The following is a 22286-nucleotide window of genomic DNA, read 5'->3' as shown; positions in this document are numbered from 1 at the left end:
AAGGGAAACGAAAGGATAAACAAATGGGACTACATCAAATTAAAAACTTTGCACAGCAAAGGAAACCATCAACAAAACAAAAAGACATCCTACTAAATGGGAGAAGATATTTGCCAATGATACATCTGATAAAGGGTTAACATCCACAATTTATCACAAACTCATACAACTCAACACCAAAAAAACAAACAATCCAATTAAAAAACGGGCAGAGGCCCTGAATAGACATTTCTCCAATGAGGACACACAGATAGCCAATACACATATAAAAAGCTGCTCAATGTCACAAGCCATCAGAGAAATGCAAATAAAAACCACAATGAGATACCACTTTGCTCATGTCAGTATGGTTATCTTCCACAAATCAAAAAACAATCGTTGGCGAGGATGTGGAGAAAAGGGAACCCTTGTGCACTGTTGGTGGAATTGCAAATTGGTGCAGGCACTGTGGAAAACAGTATGGAAGTCCCTCAAAAAATTAAAAATAAAACTACCTTATAACCTGCAATTCCAGTCCTGCGTATTTTCCCAAAGAAATCTGAAACACTAATTTGAAAAAATATATGCATTCGTTTCCTGCAGTGCTATTCACAATAGCCAAGATATGGAAACAACTGCAATGCCTATGGATAGACCTTTGAATAAAAGAGAGGTGGCACATTTATACAATGGAGTATTACTCTGCCATAAAAAGAATGAAATCTTACCATTTACAACAACATAGATGGACATAAAGGATATTATGCTAAGTGAAATAAGTCAAAATAAGAGAAAGAAAAATGATCTTACTTATTTGTGGAATCTAAACAACAGAATAAATGAACAAACAATATAGAAATAGATGCATAGATACAGAGAACAAACTGATGGTTGCTAGATGGGAGGGGGTTTGGGAGGATGGGTGAGAAAAGTGAAGGGATCAGGAAATACAGATTGATAGTCACAAAATAGACACAGGGATGTGAAATATAGTATGAGGAATATAGTCAATAATGTTATAAAAACTATGTATGATGGGTCACATCGGTACTAGACCTATCGGGGAATCACTTCATAAACTATATAAATGTCTAACCACTGCACTGTAAATCTGAAACTAATATAAAACAATATTGAATATCAGTCATGTCATTCATATATATATATATATATATATATATATATATATATATATATATAAAATAAAGTCCTGGGATATAAAGTACAGCATAGGGAATATAGTCAATAGTATTGTAATAGCTATATAAGGTGTCAGATAGGTAGTAGACTTGGGGTTACCGCTTTGTGAGGTTTGTAAATGTCTAATCATTATGTTGTTTTGTATACCTGAAACTAATAATAATTTTTTAAAAAGATTCCGAAGGCTTTAGGCTATTGTTTTTCTTTCCAATTCTATCAAAGATCCAGACACTTGTGATATTTGCATTAAAAAAAACACATGAGGGCCAGCTGAGTGGTGCGATGTTTAAGAACTGGCTTGGGATGCCAGAGGGCCCTGGTTCGGATCCCACATATGAGGGCCAGTGACACTGCCCTCCACAGCTAAGATGCTGAACAACAGCTCAACCTGGAACTGGGCTGCTGTGAGTCGCTGGCGACGGCATAGGCTGCAGCCCCTGTGGCAGTGGGTTGCCATGGGCTACCGTATGTAGCCAGCAGCCAGCATGAGCAGCCAGCAGCCGCAGTGAGTGGCCGTCCAGAAGCCAGTGACTGATCTGCCTCGCCCGGGAAGAGTGCAATGATGGTGCCAACTTGGGCCAGTGAAGCAACGTCCTCCACATCTAGACTGAAGAACAAAACGACAGCAGCTTGTCCATTCCCCTTCCCCCAATTCCCCAGCACTGTTCCCATCTCCCCAATTCCCCAATAAAAATATTTTTTTTAAAAACCATGATACTGCTATAGAGTACTGTCCTATCAAAAAATGTTTGTATAATATCCACTGTGGAGCTATAATTTTACTAAGGATGACACAATGAAATGACAAACTTTGAAAAAAATCACCTATTTTTAGTCTTTGCTTACACATAAAAATAATACAAAAATGTGTATTAAATTGGCAGGTCTGACTTTTGGTCATTATAAAAAAAAGAATAATTATAAAAATCACTCAGAAACTATTTTGTCATGTAATCTGGCAGATAAATGCTGTTTGCTTTAATGTGAGAATTATTTTAGTACCTGACTATGCAAATGTAGACATTTGCTCAAGTGAAAGTTAAGCCTCTGAGAGGTAATGGCTAATATATCCTGAGAATAGCCTTTATTCTCAACAGAGGAAGTGTAAGTTTTCTTTTGATTACTCTAGAACTATCTACTTCTTTATTTTTAAAGTATTTATAAAATATCAAAGGAAATGTGTACTTATTTTTTAAGTCCAATACACAAAAGTATGAATTAAAATATGAATATCCCACATCATTTACTCTCCCTTGATTCTGTTCTTTGTGTATCCTTTGCACGTGTGTGTGTGGGGGGGGTGGGCATATGGTTATGTACGGGGAGACAAGACACAGAGAAAGAAACAATCTTCAATCCTTATTGCTAATGTTATCAGATTCTGATACAGAGTATTTATAACAGCTAAAGACAGATCTTTATAGGTGTGGGAGTTTTCTGCATTAGGATTTTTCACCCTCTTCTCACATAGGGTCTAACTGAACTAATTCTCTGATGACGAAACGGTAATGCTCTTCAAATAGGAATCATGGATAGTTACAGGCCAGTACAGTCCACATCAACATTTCACAGTTCTAGCTGCTAAAGCCGAAAAAGGGCATCAATAGGCAAAACTTCAAATTCTTTTGAAGTTCAGTCTAACCACTAACCTCAAATTCTAGATAAGTTTCCAAAGGTTGCCTGGTTTTTAAGAGTCGGCACATCTAATAAATGGCTAGAGGCCTAATGAGCTTCTTGACCTCCTCAGCAAGATGGAGGTCTGCCTCCTCTCTGAGGAGAGGGAAGCACTCTGAAAAGAGACTCGCATGCAACTTTGGTACATTGTTTTCAGTCCTAATTGAAACTAGGAAATGCAGAGAAGTGTGATAATGAAAATAACAAGATCAGGGGAGTGTGGAAATTAGCTGACTTTTTCCCCCCACACAAAATCCATAGAAACAGACTAGCTTGAGTTTGGGGTGTGATTTCTGAATTATATGTGAGAAGAAATGTCTTACTGCTGAAGCCATGAAACTCATCAGGGAGTTTCTTTCACCTCCCTGTGACTGGGGACATAAGGCAAGAGTGCTGCTTGAGAATAAGACTGAGCCAAAAGCAAAAAAATGCAGGGGTGGGCTTGTGGGTGGTGACCCACCCCGATTAGACCCATACAGCTGTGAGTATTCCATGAGTCTATATGTAACCATCTACACAATGCCTACTTTATAGAAACACTCAGTAAATGGCCATTGGGGCAGGAGTTGCTGTTACTGCTTTGCTCTAACTCTGAGTAAAGGGCATCATTGTGACACTCCTGTCATGGAGAGCAGTGCTTCCTCAATAATGGTTCACAAATCACTGGCAGTTGGGGAAATCTTTTTCCTGCCATCAGGCTTTCAAAATGACCTCTAAAGATGGGAAGCAGATTGGTATCTATATGCACTCGGCTATAAATCCCTTGAGGAATTTTTATCTCTCCAGTGTCAGTGCCTAGCGTAAATGGGGGACATAGAGTATGACCTCGATAATGTTGCCATATAGTGCGGTGGTTAAGAGCAGTAGCTCTGGAGCCCAGCTGCTTGGGTATGGATTCTGATTCTCCCACTTGCTAATCTGTGTAATATTGGGCAAGTCACTTAACCCCTGTGCTTCAGTAGCCCCATCTGTAAAATGGAAATAGTAATAGTTTCTGCTTCCTAGGGTTACCATGAGAATTAAATGAATTATTACAAGTAAATTGCTCGGAATAGCGCCTAACACCTTGGGATGCTATGTATTGGCTATTAATTTTGTTACGATGATGATGATGATGGTGGTGGTGGTGATGCCACCTCCCCGACCCCAGCACTAACCTTAGAAATACCTAAGAGCATGACAACATGCTTTCTGCCATGCCTGCTGGAGCCCACTGACCCTCGAAGAAGCTTATATGGTTGTATGATTGCCCTTTTAATATCCAATAATAGATTGTGATGACAGCTACCAAGTGGAACATTTCCTACCTGATTGTTGTTTTCTTCACACACACACACAAAAATTGATGCCAAAGAAGTTGTCAAGTGCCTCTGCTATAGTTCTCAAAAGGCAAAGTCAAGTCTTTTTTTTTTTTTTTTTGCTATTTTGGAAACATCATCTGAAAATGACTAGAACTGTTGACATTTGTGCTATATTTAAGAAAATAACATTTTCTAAATTATTAGGTGAATTATACTTATGAGTGGCATTGTCTAATTCTAATATGGGGATTTTTTTGTATCAAAGTAGCCTATTCAAGAACAAGTAAGGCACAATAAACCTATTTTTTTCTAAAAGCCAATAAATAATGCTTTTAATTCACTTGATTACTGGATTTGGCAGGAGGATAATTACGTCATGAAACTGAGACTACAAGAAAAATCACTCTGTCAATAAAAACAAGTAAGAATAAGCCAAAATAAGCTGCAGAAAGAAAGCAGTATATCGGGAAGCAGCTTCTGCCACAAAATGAGAAGCCAAGACTCTGTCATGAGCCTGACCACGAGCACGAGCAATTCTCTCTTGCAAATTTTCCTCATTGCCACTGAATTATATTATCTCTACCTTTTCAGCAATTCTTTCCGCCAATGGTTTTCATAAGAAGTGTGCAAACTGCATCTAACGTCCCCTTAGTAGACTGTGATAGTGGATGAGATAACCGTTTCGCCAAACGGGGTGTGTACGGGACTCGTTTATCATGAGAACAGGACCATCCCCTAACGTTTGAATTATATCCAGCCTGGTGTTATTCTAAGACACTGAGGGAATGGCAACTCTCTCCTCAAAAAGCCGATATTTGTTGCTAATTTCAGTTAGCAAATTTCATATATAGCACCCCTTTTTCCTTTTGTTTCCTGGAATCTATAATGAAAGTTTAAAAGGAAAGAAGGTCGAAGGTCAGAGACAGAAGGGTAGGAAGGATGTCCCTGCCCAGACAGAGCTGGAGGAGGATGTGCTGTGTAACCAGGGAGACCTGCTGAGACTGAAAGCTTTGCCTTCCACACATTGAACTACCATGAGCAAGTTCACTCCCTCCCCCGAGCCTCAATCTTCAACAGCAAAAGGGAATACAGTAATCTCCCCTTATCTGCGGTTTCGTTTTCAGGTTTCAGATATCCATATTCAACTGCGGTCCGAAAATATTAAATGGAAAATTCCATTTATAAATAAATCATAAGTGCTATATTCACGCCATTCTGAGTAGCGGGATGACATCTTGCACCATCCTGCTCCATACTCCCTGTAACGTGAATCATGTCTTTGTCCAGCGTATCCACGCTGTGTAAGCTACCTGCCTATTAGTTACTTAGTAGCCCTATCAAGTGCTACCGTATCACAGTGCAAGTAATCCTTATTTGACTTAATGTCACATTCACATAACTGTTGTTACAGTATATTATTCTAATTGTTCCATTTTATTATTAGCTGTTGTTGTGAATCTCTTACCGTGCCTAATTTATAAATTAAACTTTATCATAGGTACGTATGTATAGGAAAAATCAGCATGCATAGGGTTCGGTACTATCAGACGTTTCAGGCACCCAGGGGGTGGTGTTGGGATGTATCCACTGTGGATGGCGGGGGAGGGTTACTGTAGTAAAAATCTATCTCAGCGTTGTTATCAGAATTTAACAAATTATGCAAGCACCTAGCACACAGTATAAACACTGACTAATAAATTCTACTATTGAAATTATCTTGCAAAATGTGGTTTTCTTCTTGGCCTCTGACATGTGGCAGAGACACCATTGCTCCTTTGTGTGAGAGGAGTAAAGCCAAGCTGGAGTAGCCCTTGGAAGGTGAACAAAGTGTTTGGAGTTCAGTGGTGACCAGGATACTATGACTCTGAGTTTACGCGGAGGTATGGGGGCCTACATCGGAGAGTCTCCAGATGGGGAGGGAAAATGTCACATGGAACACAAGCAGGAGGGCCCAGGACTCCCTCCTTATTCCCCCCCTGCCTTCATCACACTCTTCTCTCACCCGTTACCCGAACCATTGAAAGAGCAGAAAACTGATACACTAACACCGTGGCTGTGAAGTCTCCTGGGAGGGTTACAAAAGGGCACCTCTTATTCAAACTTCCTGACAGCTCTCGAGCCATCACCATTATGTTTGGGAACCTTTTTTATGATCCCTTTAGACATATAGAACGTTAAGAGCCTATAGCAAGCGTATGCCTCCAGTGTGAGTATCTGAGGCTTATTCATATACTGAAATGAGAAGAATTTTGGTGATTGTTTACTTAATAATTCACAACAGCATGATGGGGAAAAACTTAACTTGCATACATCCAAGTTCAAAAGCTAAAAGAGAGATGTGGGGGTACGCAGTTAGAAGCACAGAGCTCTAATTGAAATACGAGTCACTCACAGCACCTTCTTCAGATGAAGAAGTACAACATGGGCTCAGTTCTCTGCCCGTCCCCTCCACCCAGTTCGACCCAGGAGGACAGGGCACTGCTTCAGGCAGAGAGCAAAAGGCAAGAGAAAGGATTGTTTTTTCTCTCTTGGTTAAGCTCCAAGGGAAAGTGAGCTTCCAATAGCAGGCAGTGAATGACATTGCAGAGAGGTTTTATTTCACCTCTTTAGGTTAAATAAAACTTCTCCCAGAAAACATCCCGGCAATGTGTCTACCCATAAGAGATTGGCAGGTCTATCTCCATTCATGGTCAGGCACCCACCTCACCCTTCCCTACCCCACCTCCTCCCTTAATGAATGCCCAAGTAATATACAAGAAAGGGCAGGGAGATGCCACACAGTTGACTCAACATTATTTTTTTCAATTCATTCTTATGCAAAAACAGATTTATCAAGAAACATGAGCTAAATATATCTAGAATGTGCTAGGTCTTTGCTTCCCTCACACATTCCCTGAAAACACCAACACTCATCTTCAGTTCATCTTCAAGAGATGTGTTTGATACCAAATAATTTAGCACGTGGCAATTTTGGTTGTATGCTTCAGTGTAGTGGTTAAGAGCATATGGTCTTAGTTGTGACTGGTGGCCGGAAGGCGACTGGACATGGAGCTGAGCCGTGCCCTCCACAACTAAGATTGAAGGACAACAACTTGGCTGTTCCCCTTCCCCAATTCCCCAACACTGTTCCCCTTCCCCATTCCTCAATAAAATCTTTAAAAAAAAAAAAAAAGCATATGGTCTGAGCACAGGTAACAAAAGGGAAAATATATAAATTGCAATTCCTTAAAATTAAAAACATTGTGCATCAAAGGACTCTATTATCATAGTGAAAGGCAACCCATAGAAGGGGAGAAAATATTTGCAAACCATTAACTGATATGGAATTACCCAGAATATACAAAGAACTTCTACAAACTCAACAACAAAACAACTTATTTAAAAATGGACAAAGGACTTGAGTAAACATTTCTCTAAAGAAGATCAACAAGTAGTCACTAAGCACATGAAAACATGCTCAACATCACTAATCATTAATGAAATGCAAATCAAAACCAACAATGAAATACCATTAGGATGGTTATTAGAAAAAAAAATGTTGGCAAGGATGTGGAGAAATTTCCACCTTTGTGTATTGCTGATGGAAACATAAAATGGAGCAACCTCTATGGAACACAGTACAGCAATTCCTCAAAACATTAAAAATAGGATTACCATAAGTTATAGCATTTCCACTCCTGATATACAATCAAAAGAATTGAAAGCAGGGATTCAAACTGATATTTGAACACCCTTATCTATAGCAACATTATTCACACATTTAATAGCCAAAAGGTAGAAGAAACCCAAAATTACACTATAGATGGATAAACAAAATGTGTTGTATACATACAATGGAATAGTACTCAGCCTTAAGAAGGAAGGAAATTCTGACACATGCTACCAGATGGATGAAACTTGAAGACATTTTTCTAAGTGAAATAACCAGACACAAACAGACAAATGCTTTACGATTCTACTTATATAAGGTACCAAGAATAGTCAAAATCATAAAAACAGAAAATAGAAAGATGATTGCCCAGGATTTGGAGAAAGGAGGAAGGAGAGTTATTTAATGGACATAGAGTTTCAGTTTGGGAAGATGAAAAGAGCTCTGGAGAAGGACGTTGGTGATGGCTGCACAATAATGTGAATGTGCTTAGCGCCAATGAACTGTACACTTAAAAGTGGTTAAAATGTAAATTTCATGATATGTACATTTTTGCCAAAGTAAAAAATACTTAAAAAAAAAAACACAGCATAAGGTTTGGAGTCAGAGTGCCACCCTGGCTGGCCCACATACTAGCTGTGTGGCAAGTAATTTAGCTGTTCTGTGACTCTGTTTTCTCATCTGTAAAATGGATAATCAGAATGCCTAAGTCATAAGGTTGTTGTGAAGTTTGTGGTAAATGATAAAAAGAAAATTCTGGCACATGATTAGTACACAAAAAAAGTTAGCTATTATTGTTGTTTCTTTGGTAGAGAGGCTAAAAACTCAACACCATGGACAAATATTTCTTCTTTTGCTGCGTCCTCCATGGACTGTGTTTTATAGATTACTAAATATTGACTGATTTATGTATTCATACAAAAAGATGAACCTATTGATTCACTATCACTGGTTGCTTTTCTAACACAGAATATAAATTAATATCGATCCCTTCATATTCTTGAATAAACCTCTTTGAACCAAAGATATGCATATATAGACAGCTGGCTAAAGCTGAGGTATTATCCTGAAAAGGACATAATTCACATCGCCATGTCCCAAGGCCAAGGGAATCGTGAGGTCTTCCTCTTGCTCTTATATTATTCTAACCAACTATAGAATCAGCCAGAGTAACCATGTAATTGAGATACCACCATCTAAAGAAAGATTCAGAGTAATGGTAACATTCCTGAGCTTAAGAAGCTGATGCCTCCTTAGATCTTTTCACATCACTGACAGGGGATTGAGGTGTGAAGGGCATACAGACCGCCATTAACAAACTCTGGTCCAGATGAGGTTGAGGACCCCTGTTAACTTTAAAGGTAAATGTACCTGAGGATACAGTTATTGGTTTTGGGTTAACAGCATGACATCCAGGGCATTTGCTAATCCTCTCCATGTTCAATAAAACTATTTTAAAATTAAAGCTTCAACACGAAAAAAAACTATAATAAAATATTAACATCCATTCTGAGAAATAACAGGTGATTTCTGAAATGTACAGCATTTTCACGAGCTTTTGCTAAGATGAGTTTGTTAAAAATCTTGGCTGATGCTGGCTTCTAAAACCACTTTCTATTGGTGTGGGAGCACATTCATTTAACGGTTTATTTCTCCAACAGTGTCAGAGACTATTTCCCCCAGATATCTTTTTCAAAGCCCACACCCTAAATGATTTAATTCCATTAAATCAGTGCACAGCTGGGCAATTCGTTCTTTGTTCACATTTTAGTGGTCCCCAGGGAATTTATGTAAATCTATGGAAATTCATTTTAAAGTTTGTACTCCGAAAGGAAGGATGCATCCTCATTAAGTAAACAATTATATCTACAACAAGCTAAAGGCAACATACTGGAGAGCTAAATTAAACTTTGCATCAGGGAAACTAAACTATTTATTTTCATATACAGGCTTTACCTAAATGCTACCAAAATGATCAAATCATAAGAGTTGATGAAGTCCAAGTAGATACATATCAAGGAAAGCATACCACCACTTAATTCCACTTTGAGCAATGCTACTGGAAGGGGATCAGCCTTATAATTCATGGGCTTTTAGGAAAGACTTCTCATACAAGGGAGAAAGGAGATGAACTCCCCTAGTCCTTCAAAGAGTGCTCGACTCAACCCGAAAGAACCCTAATAAGACCAGAGAGTCTGAAATTTAAAGGATAAAACATGGTGTGCTGGGAAGAGGACAGGCTTTTCAGTTACACCTACCTGCATCCCAATCCCACCTCCTGCACTGATTAGCTGACTAAACCACCAAGACTTCAGAGCCTCAGTTTCCTCATCTGTTAATTGGGGAAAATAATAATTCTTGACAGTAGTATGAATTTTTAATGTGGTAAACTATGTAAAGCCCTTAACCCAATAACTAGAACATGGTTGGCACTCAGGTGCCTTCCCCTGGACTGAAAGATGAAGTCTGAGCAAGAGCTAAGCTATAGAAATGAGGAGATAACTGGAAGGGAAAGAAAGGAATTCCTTCACTTACAAAATTTGGGTCCTCAAAAAACTATGGTACCTTTTCATTTTAGTAGACCTGCTCACCTTCCCTACTGCTGGGAAAGTAACAATAAGGCTATTCTTGGGAACACTGACTCAATATTACTACAGCCCTTGATTCTTAAGCCATTCTATCATTTACTCTTTTTAGCATAGACCTTCTCATATCTGAAAACTAATTGCTGTATACAAGTTACATCTTGGTTCTAAAGTCAGCATTAAAAGTGAAAATCACATATGGTCAAATTTACCCTTGAAAATCCCTTAGGGGGCTATAGCACTGGAATAGTCTCAGGAAGCCCAGCATACGTGTAGGATATTCTCCATCCACTATTGGGACAGATTGCTGATTTTTCAGTTGAGCCCAAATGAACCAACTGGCTTGAGTTTGAGATCCACGTTATCTCAAAAAAAAAATCATATATATTCTGATACTTGATTCATATTCCAATTATGAGCAACATGCTCATAATCTGTAAAAGGTAAATGGAGCCGAGACCAATTCAAGAAAGGGTAGATTCCCACCTCCATGCACACATCGAGTGGAACAACTGGTAGAATAGCCTAAGCTATTTATTACCTTATATATTTCTTTATTTTGTAAAGCAATGTGATTATATTTGCATATGTTACATATGCTTTCATTAAAAGCAAACATGGTGCTATGCCACATTTTTTTGTGTTACTGAAATAAGGCTGCAGTCAATGGTGAACCCCACTAGCCAGGCCACATAGGAAGGCAATAACTCTGCCCTCAAGGATAAAATTGAGAGACACAGTCACATTTTAAGCAATGAAGACAAAGCTTTGGTCAGCGTACAAAATCAAGTCACTTTTATGGTTAGACTAGCCCAGGAGTCATTTCCATCCCTGTCTTTGTGTGTTAAGCCCTCTTTTGCTGTCTCTCAGAGTCTGGGTTCTGTCTGTCCCATTTACAACATCTCTTCAACTTTATTTTATTTATTTCAGAAAAAAGGAATTCAGAACAAGAAAGCATTGCCTGGCTGCAGCATCTAATGTTGATTCACAAACCTTAAATACTTAATCCCTCTAATCCATTTCAAGACCTATATTTTTTTTCCTGCTCCCCACTCGACTCTTCATCTGCTTGCTCATTTATTCTTTACAAGGAGGGAGAAGGAAAGAATTTAAAATCAGGGACAATAAAAATTTGTTAAATATTAAATAAACATTTAATATTAACTCTATTTTAAGAACGTATGTTAAGAATTCTGGCATGCCATGTCTAAAATAAACCTAGATGCACTGTGCTAGAACATGAAAAAAATTCAAACTCATTTTCTCAAAAGGGAAAAATAAGTTGTTTTTCAATGCTTCATTTTCAAGTTTCTATTTTAAACATGAAATATCTACAATGTAAACATGTCACTTTAATAAAATAAATATGCAGAGCTACAGTTGCTCTAAAGGTTTTGTTATAAATATTTTATAAAGAAATATCCCCCACATTATTATTAAAATTTTAACTTTAGTCATTAAAGCCACATTTAATCTTCCACAAAGACCCCCCTGCATATCCTTCAAGCATAATTCACCGCTGTTTCTTCTGCGTCCTCCTTGCACATGTTTGGGCTAGATAATAATATTCACATGTAATAATACCTTGTAATACAAATTTATACACATCTATTTCCTCCATTTGATGGTAAAGCTTCTTGCTTAGATTTATACAGCCAGTGTGAGGATATAGGTTCAGTTTCTTACAGAGAGTACAGGCTCAATAAATATCTTTTGGGCTTTATTTGAATAATTCTGTTTAAAACTTTGGAACTGATGAGACCCCCTTTGCTTCCTCCACCCCTGGCCAATCCCTCACGCCCTTACCGAGCTTAGCCATCATTGTTTTCTGTATCCAACACCTCTTCTATATCAGTTCACAATCTCTCAGCCTCGTGTATCTTTTGTTTCAACGGCTGCTGCAATAATATGCTGTGCATGGGTTTGGAAAGATTTCATTCAGGCAGAACTTGACAGTACTTTACTTTAAGGCCACACAACGTGCCTCTCACCCACCCAGGCCTTCCTTGTTAGCAATCAGATGTAAGTGGTCTTGCTGAGTGCGCACAAATGCACAGTCCGGAATTTCCAGAAAATTAGGTCCCAGTAGAGCAAACCTTGAACCACTGGCTGACAAGAAAAATAAGTACTTCTCCTTTCTCCTCCACGCTCTAGGGTTCTGAGCTGCAGTGGATGTGCTCTTTCATAAGACAGTCATAAGACATGACATAGTCTATATCTGTGCTAACTAGTTCAGCAACACACCTCCCATTCAGCTCTTCCTCCTTAAACCACTTCAGTTCCTTTTACACTCACATCTGCCTCCCTTAATGAAAACAGTAGCATAAACTCTTACATCAGGCTCTGCTTTCTGGGGAACTCTACCCACATCCAGCTCCTAATCATCATTTAATTCAGCCCTTTTGTCATCATATTTGGTTAATTAATAAGGGGCTTTTAATGTGGCTTCCTTGATCTTAGTCTCCTCCTAACTCAATTCATATTAGTTATAATTACTATCCTTCTCCAACAGTTTTTATCATATCATTTCCTCCTCTATGAGAAAGATTAACTTTTACTTTTTTGATAAATGTAACTTAAGTGTCTCCTGTCCTCATCAATCCATCAATATTAAATTCAACTTCATTTTTTATGTTATTTTTCACCAGAAATTCATGCTTAAGCCTTATTATTGAAACACAACTTATGAACTTTCAACTTGAAGAACAATACTTTATCCTACGTATTCAACAACTCTGTATTCCTAAAACTATTGAAATGACCAAAGAAAAAATTTGAGGCTAAAATACGTATCTATGTCAGAAAACATGGAATGTTCCCCTTAAAAGATGGAAAATTTGACAATTTCTATAAAATACGGTGCATAACAAATCAGATTAAAAGAAATACTAAGCACAATTAAAATCAGCCAACAGGGGGTTGGAGAAATTAACCTGTCCATATAGTTTGAATGATAAGGCTAAAGTATATCTAGTTATTGGGTAAACTATAGCCTATAGTCATAAAAATAGTCTTCTTGGTCCACAAGAAAGTAAGGGAAAACTTCAGGAATGTAGAGTCAGAAAGAGAGAGAAAGAGAAAGAGAGAATGAACCATAAGTTGAAACTGAAGAGGAGAGTAAGCAAAAAAGGAAAACGCTGGGATTACTTTGAAGGAAATGCGAGTTTGAGATACTAAGCTTTGATTCTGCTTCAAGATTGGGTGAACAGAATCTGAAACTCCAACATTAGGATGAAGACCTTGATGGTAAAGAAAATGGACCTAGCTTAGTAACAACCAGGGAACTCAGAAAATCCAAACTTAATCCTTTCTAGAGGAAAGTATTTCCAATTACAATCCAAGGATTCACATAGATTATGAAATTATCACAAAATTGACCAAATATAGAAGGAGACAACTCAACATGAGGAGGAATCAGCATAAAAATAGACAACATGGTTAGACACCCCAATAACTTCAAACTGTGGAATTACCAGGTAAAGAATATAAAATAACTCTAAATAAAGTATTGAAATAAATAAATAATAAAATTTAAAAAGCAAGCTGCCAAGATGAAATTATTCTTTTAAAAAGATTAAGCAATTTTTTAAAATAAAACTTTTAGAATGAAAACATACTAATTGAAATTAAAAAGTTTTTCAATGAGTAAACTAACAGTTTAGATAGAGCTGAAGAGAGAATTAGGAAATTGGAAGATTGTCTTAAAGAAATTATACAGAATACAGAAAAGGCAATCAAAACATGAAAAAGAAATAAATAGAATAAAAAGAAATAAATAAAAGAATAAATTCCATTCTATGAAGAATGGAATAAGATTTCATAAAGTAATAGAAAGAATGAAGGAGAGGAACTATTCAAAGACAAAGAATTTTTCAGAACAAATGAAAGATTCTGGAAATATATACAAAAAAAAAAATCGTACCTGCACATGTTGTAGTGAAGGAGCAGAACACCACAGCTTAAGAGAAGATCTAGGAAGTAATCAGAAGAGAGCACCTGTAAGAAATGATAATTAGTCTAAAAGTAGACTTCTTAATAGCAATAATGAAAGCCAGGTGCAATAGAATAATTTCTTCCAGAAATTATTTCAAGAAAATAACTGTCAACCTGTTATTTTGCACCTAGCAAAATTTCTTCAGGATTGACAGTGAATTAAATATATTTAAAGCACTTTAGATAAAATCTGAGCGAGAAACAGTATACTTTCATAAGAAATTTCTAAACTATATACATCTGGAAGAAAAACAAATGATCCTAGAAGAAAGATCTAAGAAAGGGGAGAAGAAATTGGTAAACATGTAGGTAAATGTAAATAGACTTTGTCTTTTAAAGTAACAGTTAACATATCTAACTTGTGAAATTAAAATGATAGAACTTCAAGAGTAACAGCATTGAAGTAAGGAGGGATGATTGGAATCATTGTTCCAGTAGCTTTGTATTGTTCCGAAAAAGGAGGATGTGAGTGGTTGATTAAATTGTGTTAATAAATTAAGTTAATGGACACCCAGTGAAATGTCAAGAATATTAAAAGAAGACAAGGTAGAATATATCATTTCTAATTAGTAAAGGGAGAAAAATGGGATAAGAACACAAGTAAACTCAAAAGAAAAAAGCAAGAAAGCAAGCAGGAAGGAAAGAGCAAAGGAAAGAAAAGGAAAGGAGGAAAGAACTACGGAAAAATACAAACAAATCTCAAATTAAAATCATAGAAATAAGTTAATATATATAACTAATCATAATACTATGATTAATATTATGGTCTATATACATAATCATGTATATAGACCAAAATTGACAGTTAAAAACAGAAGTTTTAAGGCTAATTAAAAGTCAACTATATGCTTTTTATAAGAGATGCATTTAAATATAAAAACAGAAAATGAATGAAAGATATATCCAGCAAATAATAGCCCAAAGAAAGCAGGGAGAGCTATATTAATATTATAAAAACAGCCTTTAAGATAAAAACATTATTAGGAAGAAAAGTGATACTATCTAAAGATTAAAGTTTTAAATTATGAATAAGGTTTAACAATTAGATATGTAATGTGAACCTATCTAAAATTATATAATGCAAAACATTCAAGAACTACAGAGAGATTGACAAATCATCATAATAATATAAGAATGAAACACACTTTCTCAATTATTGATAGTTCAAGCAGAAAATATTATTAAATATGAACATTTTAGACTACTAAACTTGATTTAATATATAGATATATTATCAATATAGAAACAGAGATAAGAGAGAGATATTCTATATTTCCTCTCAAGTATACATGGTAGATTTATCAAATTGAATTCACTAATCCATAAAGCAAACCTATATATATATATATGTGTGTATATATATATATGTGATCTCATATATATATATATATATATATATATAAAATGGAAAATGTATTTGGTCTATGTGTTTGCTGATTATATATAAATACATATATATGAATATACATATATACACACTCTACAGTCTCTAGCCATCATGCAATTAAATCAGAAATCATTATTTAAGGGGATGAACTTCTAATATCTTCTTAAGAAAAATTTCTAACACATACAAGAGTAAATGAAGTAGTATAAGGACTACTCATATATGCTCCAGCTACATTCAACAATTATTTGACTGATAGCCAATCTTTTATCATGTATACACCAACTCCCCTCTGAATTTTTCTGAAGCAAATTCATCCATAAATATTTCTCTGTAACTCTATTAAAGGACTCTTAATATAATCATAATACCATTACATATTTTTAAAATATATAAAAATCCCTCAAATATCCAGTTGGCATTCAAATTTCCCTGATTATCTCATATGTTTTATGAAGTTTGTTCAAGTCAGGATCCAAATAAGGATCATGTGTTGCATTTTGATGGATATGTCTTTTAATTCCCACATAGATACATTATTAAGACTTAATATTATTGAAATTTGAAAACCATACTTCCAAATAACTCATAGGTCATAAAGGAAACAATAATGAAACATTGAAAATACTTGTAACTGAACAAAGTGCAAAACATCAATATAGCTAAAACTTTGAAACACAATGAAAACAATTATTTAAGGAAAAATTTACACTTCAGCGTTTATATTAGAAGAAATAGTGAAAATTAATGATTTAAACATCCAACTTAAGAATTTGTGGGAGGAGATGGTAGAATACAGACAAAGAAAGCAGAAGGAAGAAACAAAAGAATATTGAAATAGAAAACTAAAATATAACACAGGATCAAGGTGATGGAGTAAAGATGATGGAGCAAAGATAGCCCCAATTCTTTGACACTCATCCCATTGATAGGAGGAGGCATCTATTTCTTCTTCCCTTGAATCTCTGATCTATGACTGCTCTGACCTAGGTATAGCAGAAGTGATGCGTCATCAATTCTATGTCTAGCCTTTAAGAGGACTTGTAATTTCTACTTCCCGTCTTTTGGGACATTTTTAGAGTTCTGAGCTGCAATGTAAGTAAATCTTAATACGCTGTTGGAGAGGCCATGTGGAGAGGCCCTGTGCTACATGGATAGGAGAAACCCACCTGAGTTTAACGCTTTAGTTCACCTTGCTTAGGCATCAGAAATGTGAGTGAAGCTATTGTGGACTCTCTAGACCAAATCAACCTCCACCTGAACACCACCAGGTAAACCCAATCAATACAGCATGAAGCAAAAAACAACACAGGAAAACTCTACCAGATTCCTGACCCACAAAATCATGAGGTAAGACTGTAAAATGGTGGTTGTTTTAAAACCAATATGGTTTGAACGTAGTTTGTTACACAGTAAAAGATAATTTTAAACAAAGCAAATATGCAATAAACAAAAGCCATAAACAAGGCCAAGAGTTGATTCTTTGAAAAGATTAATAAATGTGTCTCTAATTTCTAGTGGTATTTGCCAAGGGGGAAAAACAAAACTAAGCAAAAAAAACACATTGAGAGAAAAAGGACTTCCTATCAAGGAGGTGACTCTGGATTAAAGCCATCAGGTGGAACACGACAACATCAGGTGGAACCAGGACAAGTACCTGGTTGAGGTATTGAGTCTTCCATCAGTTAACTTTGGGAAAATTATTTAAATCTATCAGACCTCAATTTGATTTAAAAAAAAAAACACGTAAGTTTCCTTCTATAGGTATGATTCACTGATGTGATTTTTCAGTGTAGTTTTGGTCTCTGCTATTTAGAGTGGTTGTACTTAGGAAATGGTGGAATTTAGGGGAAGGAACAAAGTAGCAATCAGAAGGTAACCAACACTACTTGTTCTCTTTGCTTAAGCTGGAAAAAAAAAAGTGGAGACACACCTGTCTCTTCTTTTTTGACAAAATTTTACTATGTACATTCAGGAATTTTTCATGTCAATAAAGTCAACAAAAATCTGTTGAATTAAGTCAATATAAGCACACAAAAATTTTTTCCAATATAAAAGAAATATCACATTAGCCAGTTTGATAGCTATAATGCTTGCAATGAAAAAACTAATTTTCATTCTTCTATAGTCTATAAAACACTATCTACTAAATTCCGACTTTTGAAAGATTTTACAAGATTTTGAGACTCGTACAAATGGTTTGTCCTGAAATACGACGAGGAGCTCAATTGCATTTGTGTGTTTATCCAAAACATGACCACAACTTCTACCTTGCTCTACACTTTCAGGGGTAACTTAAAATTTTCCTAAGATTTGACAAATTATTTGTGCCTTTCTGCTCATTTTTTTAACAAGGAATTTAGTTATTGAAGTTTTGTTGCACGTTAAATTTTTGCTGATATCTTGGAATGATTTTGAAGCATATGGAGAGGGGGTGGAAAGTGCCACAGTTCTATGAAAATGTTCTAGCTTGTTACCTTAGATAAAATAAAAATCTATATCATGTTTTTACCTAAGTTTCTGGTAAGAAAGTTTATTAGTTTAATGCCTTTTTAAATTCCAAAATATTTGTATTTCAATTCTGAAATTTAGTGTATAATATAAAAGCTACACCAGCTGACATAATAAACAGATTATAGGCTGCAATGGAAAGATTAGGCCATTCCAAAGATGGAGATCATTAGGGCTTTTTAAAATTTCATTTTAAATTAGCAAAGCCATTTCACATATTTAGTTTCTTGTAATGAGAATAAACATTTACATGGTAAAATTTAAAAACATTCATAATTTAATGTGCACAGTATAAACATGAGAAGCATCATACCCATTAATAGATTAATCTTTCACTTTATCCTGAACATAAAAAAAAACCTGTAAATAGATATAGCTACATGATATATTTATGAAGGAGTTCTCTACATTCTTGCTAAAATTAAGATTAGGACTTCAATCTTGTTCTTTGCCCATTACTACTTCAAAAACTAAATTTAAAAAAAATAATAGCTAGATGCTTTTTTATTTCAAAGTGCCTCCTTATCTTTGTGAGCTAGCTAGAGATCCACTACAAGGCACTAGTAATTCCTTTCCAAGTTATTTTTAGGGTGCTGTAGCTTTATTAAGATGTCCACCAAATGCTGAAACATTAAATATTTAGTTTTGTCTTCTATGGCTCTCCCATAAACAGGAGATTCCTTGCTTCAAGCCTCAGTGCACACATGTAAACACAATTACTCAACACAAGTCAACAAGTGAGAAGCAGGATTAAAAGAAGAACTCAGACAATCTGACTCACAATCCAGCCTTCAACCCCCTATAACTTGCTGTTTTTCTTTGTCCTCTTTGCTGTGAACCCAGATACTTGTTCTTTAGCAGGGTGTTTCTGCTGCAAAGCCAGTTGCTACTGCATTATGCAATGAAGTCAGAAGCCTGAGCCTGTGACATCAATGGAGGTTGCTATGGTAACTCCTTTTATAAGTATTACAGGTTCATTGTAGGCTCAAAAAAGAGGACTTCAGCAATGTAGCAAAATAGCTGGCGTTATTCTTCAGCCTAAATTACAACAATAATTGATGCAAAAAATGTTTGATACTAGCTATAACAGATTTTGATATTAGTTTATGTCATTCTTGAAAGTCATTTTTCTAATATATTTATTTTTTGATGGAACTTCTCCAATAGAAATAGCATTGCCACTGACTAAGGCAACAGATCCCCCCCCCCCAGACCCAGGGAGAAGAGAGCCTCACTGAACAGCTAATTATTCCACGCAGTGTCATTCCAGAAGTATGTTGTGCATTATCTGCTATAAATAAACTCATAATAGTATGATTTCAATCTAGTTTTCCCATTACTGGAATTATAAAAAGGTCTCAGAGAGTTGCACATAAGAGAGAAAAAAAAAAGTGTTTTTTTGAGAGAAATTTTAGATGAGAAGTTTTCCCAGCAAATGTATCTATTTTTAACAAAACAATAGTAAAGATCACCTTTTTATTGCACATAGTCATCCTTATTTCCCTAGACTATTTTTTGCCAGGGCCTCTGTTTCAATGGTTAAATCCTCCTACCTGCACAGGAGATATTTTGACATAGTCCCTTCCATGAAATGCTCACACAGGAAGTATCAGGAACAACAATAACAAATAATAGTCCCTGAGTACCTGCCACATGGCAGACACCATGCCAGGTGCTTGAGATCCGTTATTTCATGTAATCCTCACAATAATACAGGAGGGAGGCAGGCACCTGATCCCCATTTTACAGATTAGAGAATCGAAGCTCAAAGGGGAAAAGTCGCTTGCCTGAAGTCACGCAGGTAATTAGGAACATAGATGGCATGTCAGCTTCGGAATAACTGACTCCAAATAGTTATGATGTTTTAAGAGAAACTAAGGATAATTTCTTACTTCCCACTGTGGTAAAATTGGAAATGGCACCATAACCCTACCGAGCAAGGGTTCCTGGATATAGAATTCACTGAAGGAGAAAGCGGATGACTTCAGGTTGACTTCACAAATACTTTGATGACTGACTTTTCTGTTTCTGTAACGCTCAGCAGTTCAGAAAGTGTTTGCCTGAAGACATTTTTACTCCCTTAGGTTTAAATGAAAATATCTCTCAAAAATATTGATTCTGTAACTTTTCTTAGACAGTTGCATTGATATTCTAATATGCTCCAAGCTACTATCCTATTTTCAGATCACATAAATATATTAATAATTTAATGTGTAAAGTGTGTTGCAGTTTACAAATCATACTAAATATTCACTCCAGGATATATTTGTTGAGCCATGATGACAAGTCAGGCACTATGCTAAAGGTTAGATAGGGAGTTACAGCAAAAAAAAAAATGAAATCATCCTCAGATTCAAGGAGTAGATAGCCCATAATAGGAGAAAGCCGTTAATCAAATAACAACAGAAATAAATGTAAAGTTGAAACTGGGTACAGCTAGTAGAAAATAAAAAAGGCTGAAAAGACATAATCTAAGCATTCAACCTTAAGTGATAAAAAGGAAACAGAAGAAACACACACACACAAAAAAAAAAACTGAGGAAAGAAAACAATAAAAGAAAAAGTAAAACCTCAGGAAAATAATGTCACATGTGACGGGAATATCAACAAAGCCAAACTGGTTCTTTAAAAAGATAAAATTGACAACCCTCTGGCAAGACTGATCAAGAAAACAAGTTCAAGGCAAAAGTAAAGAATATTTGAAATGACAAAGGGAACACAATAAGAGAATAGCAGAGATTTAAAAGGACATAAGATATAATAAACTTTATGTCAATACATTTGGAAGCATTAATAAAAGGGGCAAACAGAATTGATCAAGAAGCAGCAGAAACTTGGATAGACTTAGAAGCACCAAAGAAATTTAATTAGAAATATAAAATCTTCCCAGGTGAAAAGCATCAGGCCCACATGGTGTTATAGGTAAATCTTACCAAAATTTAAGAATGGATAATTCCAATCTTACAAACTCTTCTAAATGATTGAAAAAAGAGGGACCTGTCCAAATAAATTATGAGTCTAATGTAATTTGATTAAAATAAAAACCAAACAAAAGCAGTATGAGAAAAGAAAAATAAAGAATATCTCCCCTGAACATAAATACAAAAATCCTAAACAAAGTATAAAATCCAGCAATGTAATTAAATTTTGTATCCCTCTTCTTCTCCCAAGTTTAACCATTAATCAGTATTTGTGATACTATCATTGTCCACTTATTTTACATTTCAGTAATAATATCAAATTGTGGTATTCCCATTAACATATCTTACATTTCACTCTCTTGTGCCTTTTCTAATAATGCTCTGACTACCTACACCTGCATTCCTCATTTCTTTAACTAGAGTATCTTGTAGAACCAGAAAGTAAGGAAATGTTTCAAAAAAAAAAAAGATGAGGTATATGGGCTGGCCGAGTGGTTCAGTTGGTTAAGAGCTCGCTCAAGAGTTTGAGCTCTGAGCAACAGTGGTTCGATTCCCAGCCCGAGCTGAGTTGCCGCTGAGCTGCCAAGGATGGCTCAGCTTAAAAGAAAAACAAAAAACAAAACAAAAACAAAAACAAAACAAACAAAAAAATGATGAGGTATAAAACAAGATATAGTAAACCACTGAAAGAGTCCCAGTTATCAAATTGGAGCAACACAGTAAGTAAAAAAGTTGGCTTATCATCCAAAGTTCATACTGATATAGATAAATAATTGAACAAATGAATAAATAAGGAAGAATTAACAAATTTCTCACACAGAAGAATTCCAAATAATTAGACACTTTGCTCTAAAGGAGATGGAGATTAAATCCCCACCCCTTCAATGTGGGCTGCACATAATGACTTCCTTCAAAACCGTATGGATATACAGAAAGGGTGGAAAAGAATGACATTACATTAGAGAAACCTGACAAACACTAGTTCAGCCAGTTAATCAAGGTCAACATCAACAATGATAAGTCATGTTGATAGTATATATCTTTGATATGTAGTAAAAATGGTGCTTTACCTGTGTAGTCTTCCTT

General features: G+C 35.8%; 1 long non-coding RNA gene across 2 annotated transcripts in view; it reads right to left on the bottom strand.

The window, feature by feature from the left end:
* Positions 1–19160, bottom strand: part of LOC109380895 (uncharacterized) — a 270700-nt gene extending 251540 nt beyond the window's left edge. For both annotated transcript variants that reach the window (XR_002123579.1, XR_002123580.1), the window contains exon 1: positions 19061–19160. This is a non-coding gene — a long non-coding RNA (uncharacterized LOC109380895). The remainder of the gene's footprint in view (positions 1–19060) is intronic.
* Between the last annotated feature and the right edge of the window lie 3126 nt (positions 19161–22286).

This window comes from Hipposideros armiger, unplaced genomic scaffold, assembly GCF_001890085.2.
Source record: "Hipposideros armiger isolate ML-2016 unplaced genomic scaffold, ASM189008v1 scaffold_41, whole genome shotgun sequence".
Lineage (NCBI taxonomy): Eukaryota > Metazoa > Chordata > Mammalia > Chiroptera > Hipposideridae > Hipposideros > Hipposideros armiger.
This window is presented reverse-complemented; position numbering and strand designations above follow the sequence as displayed.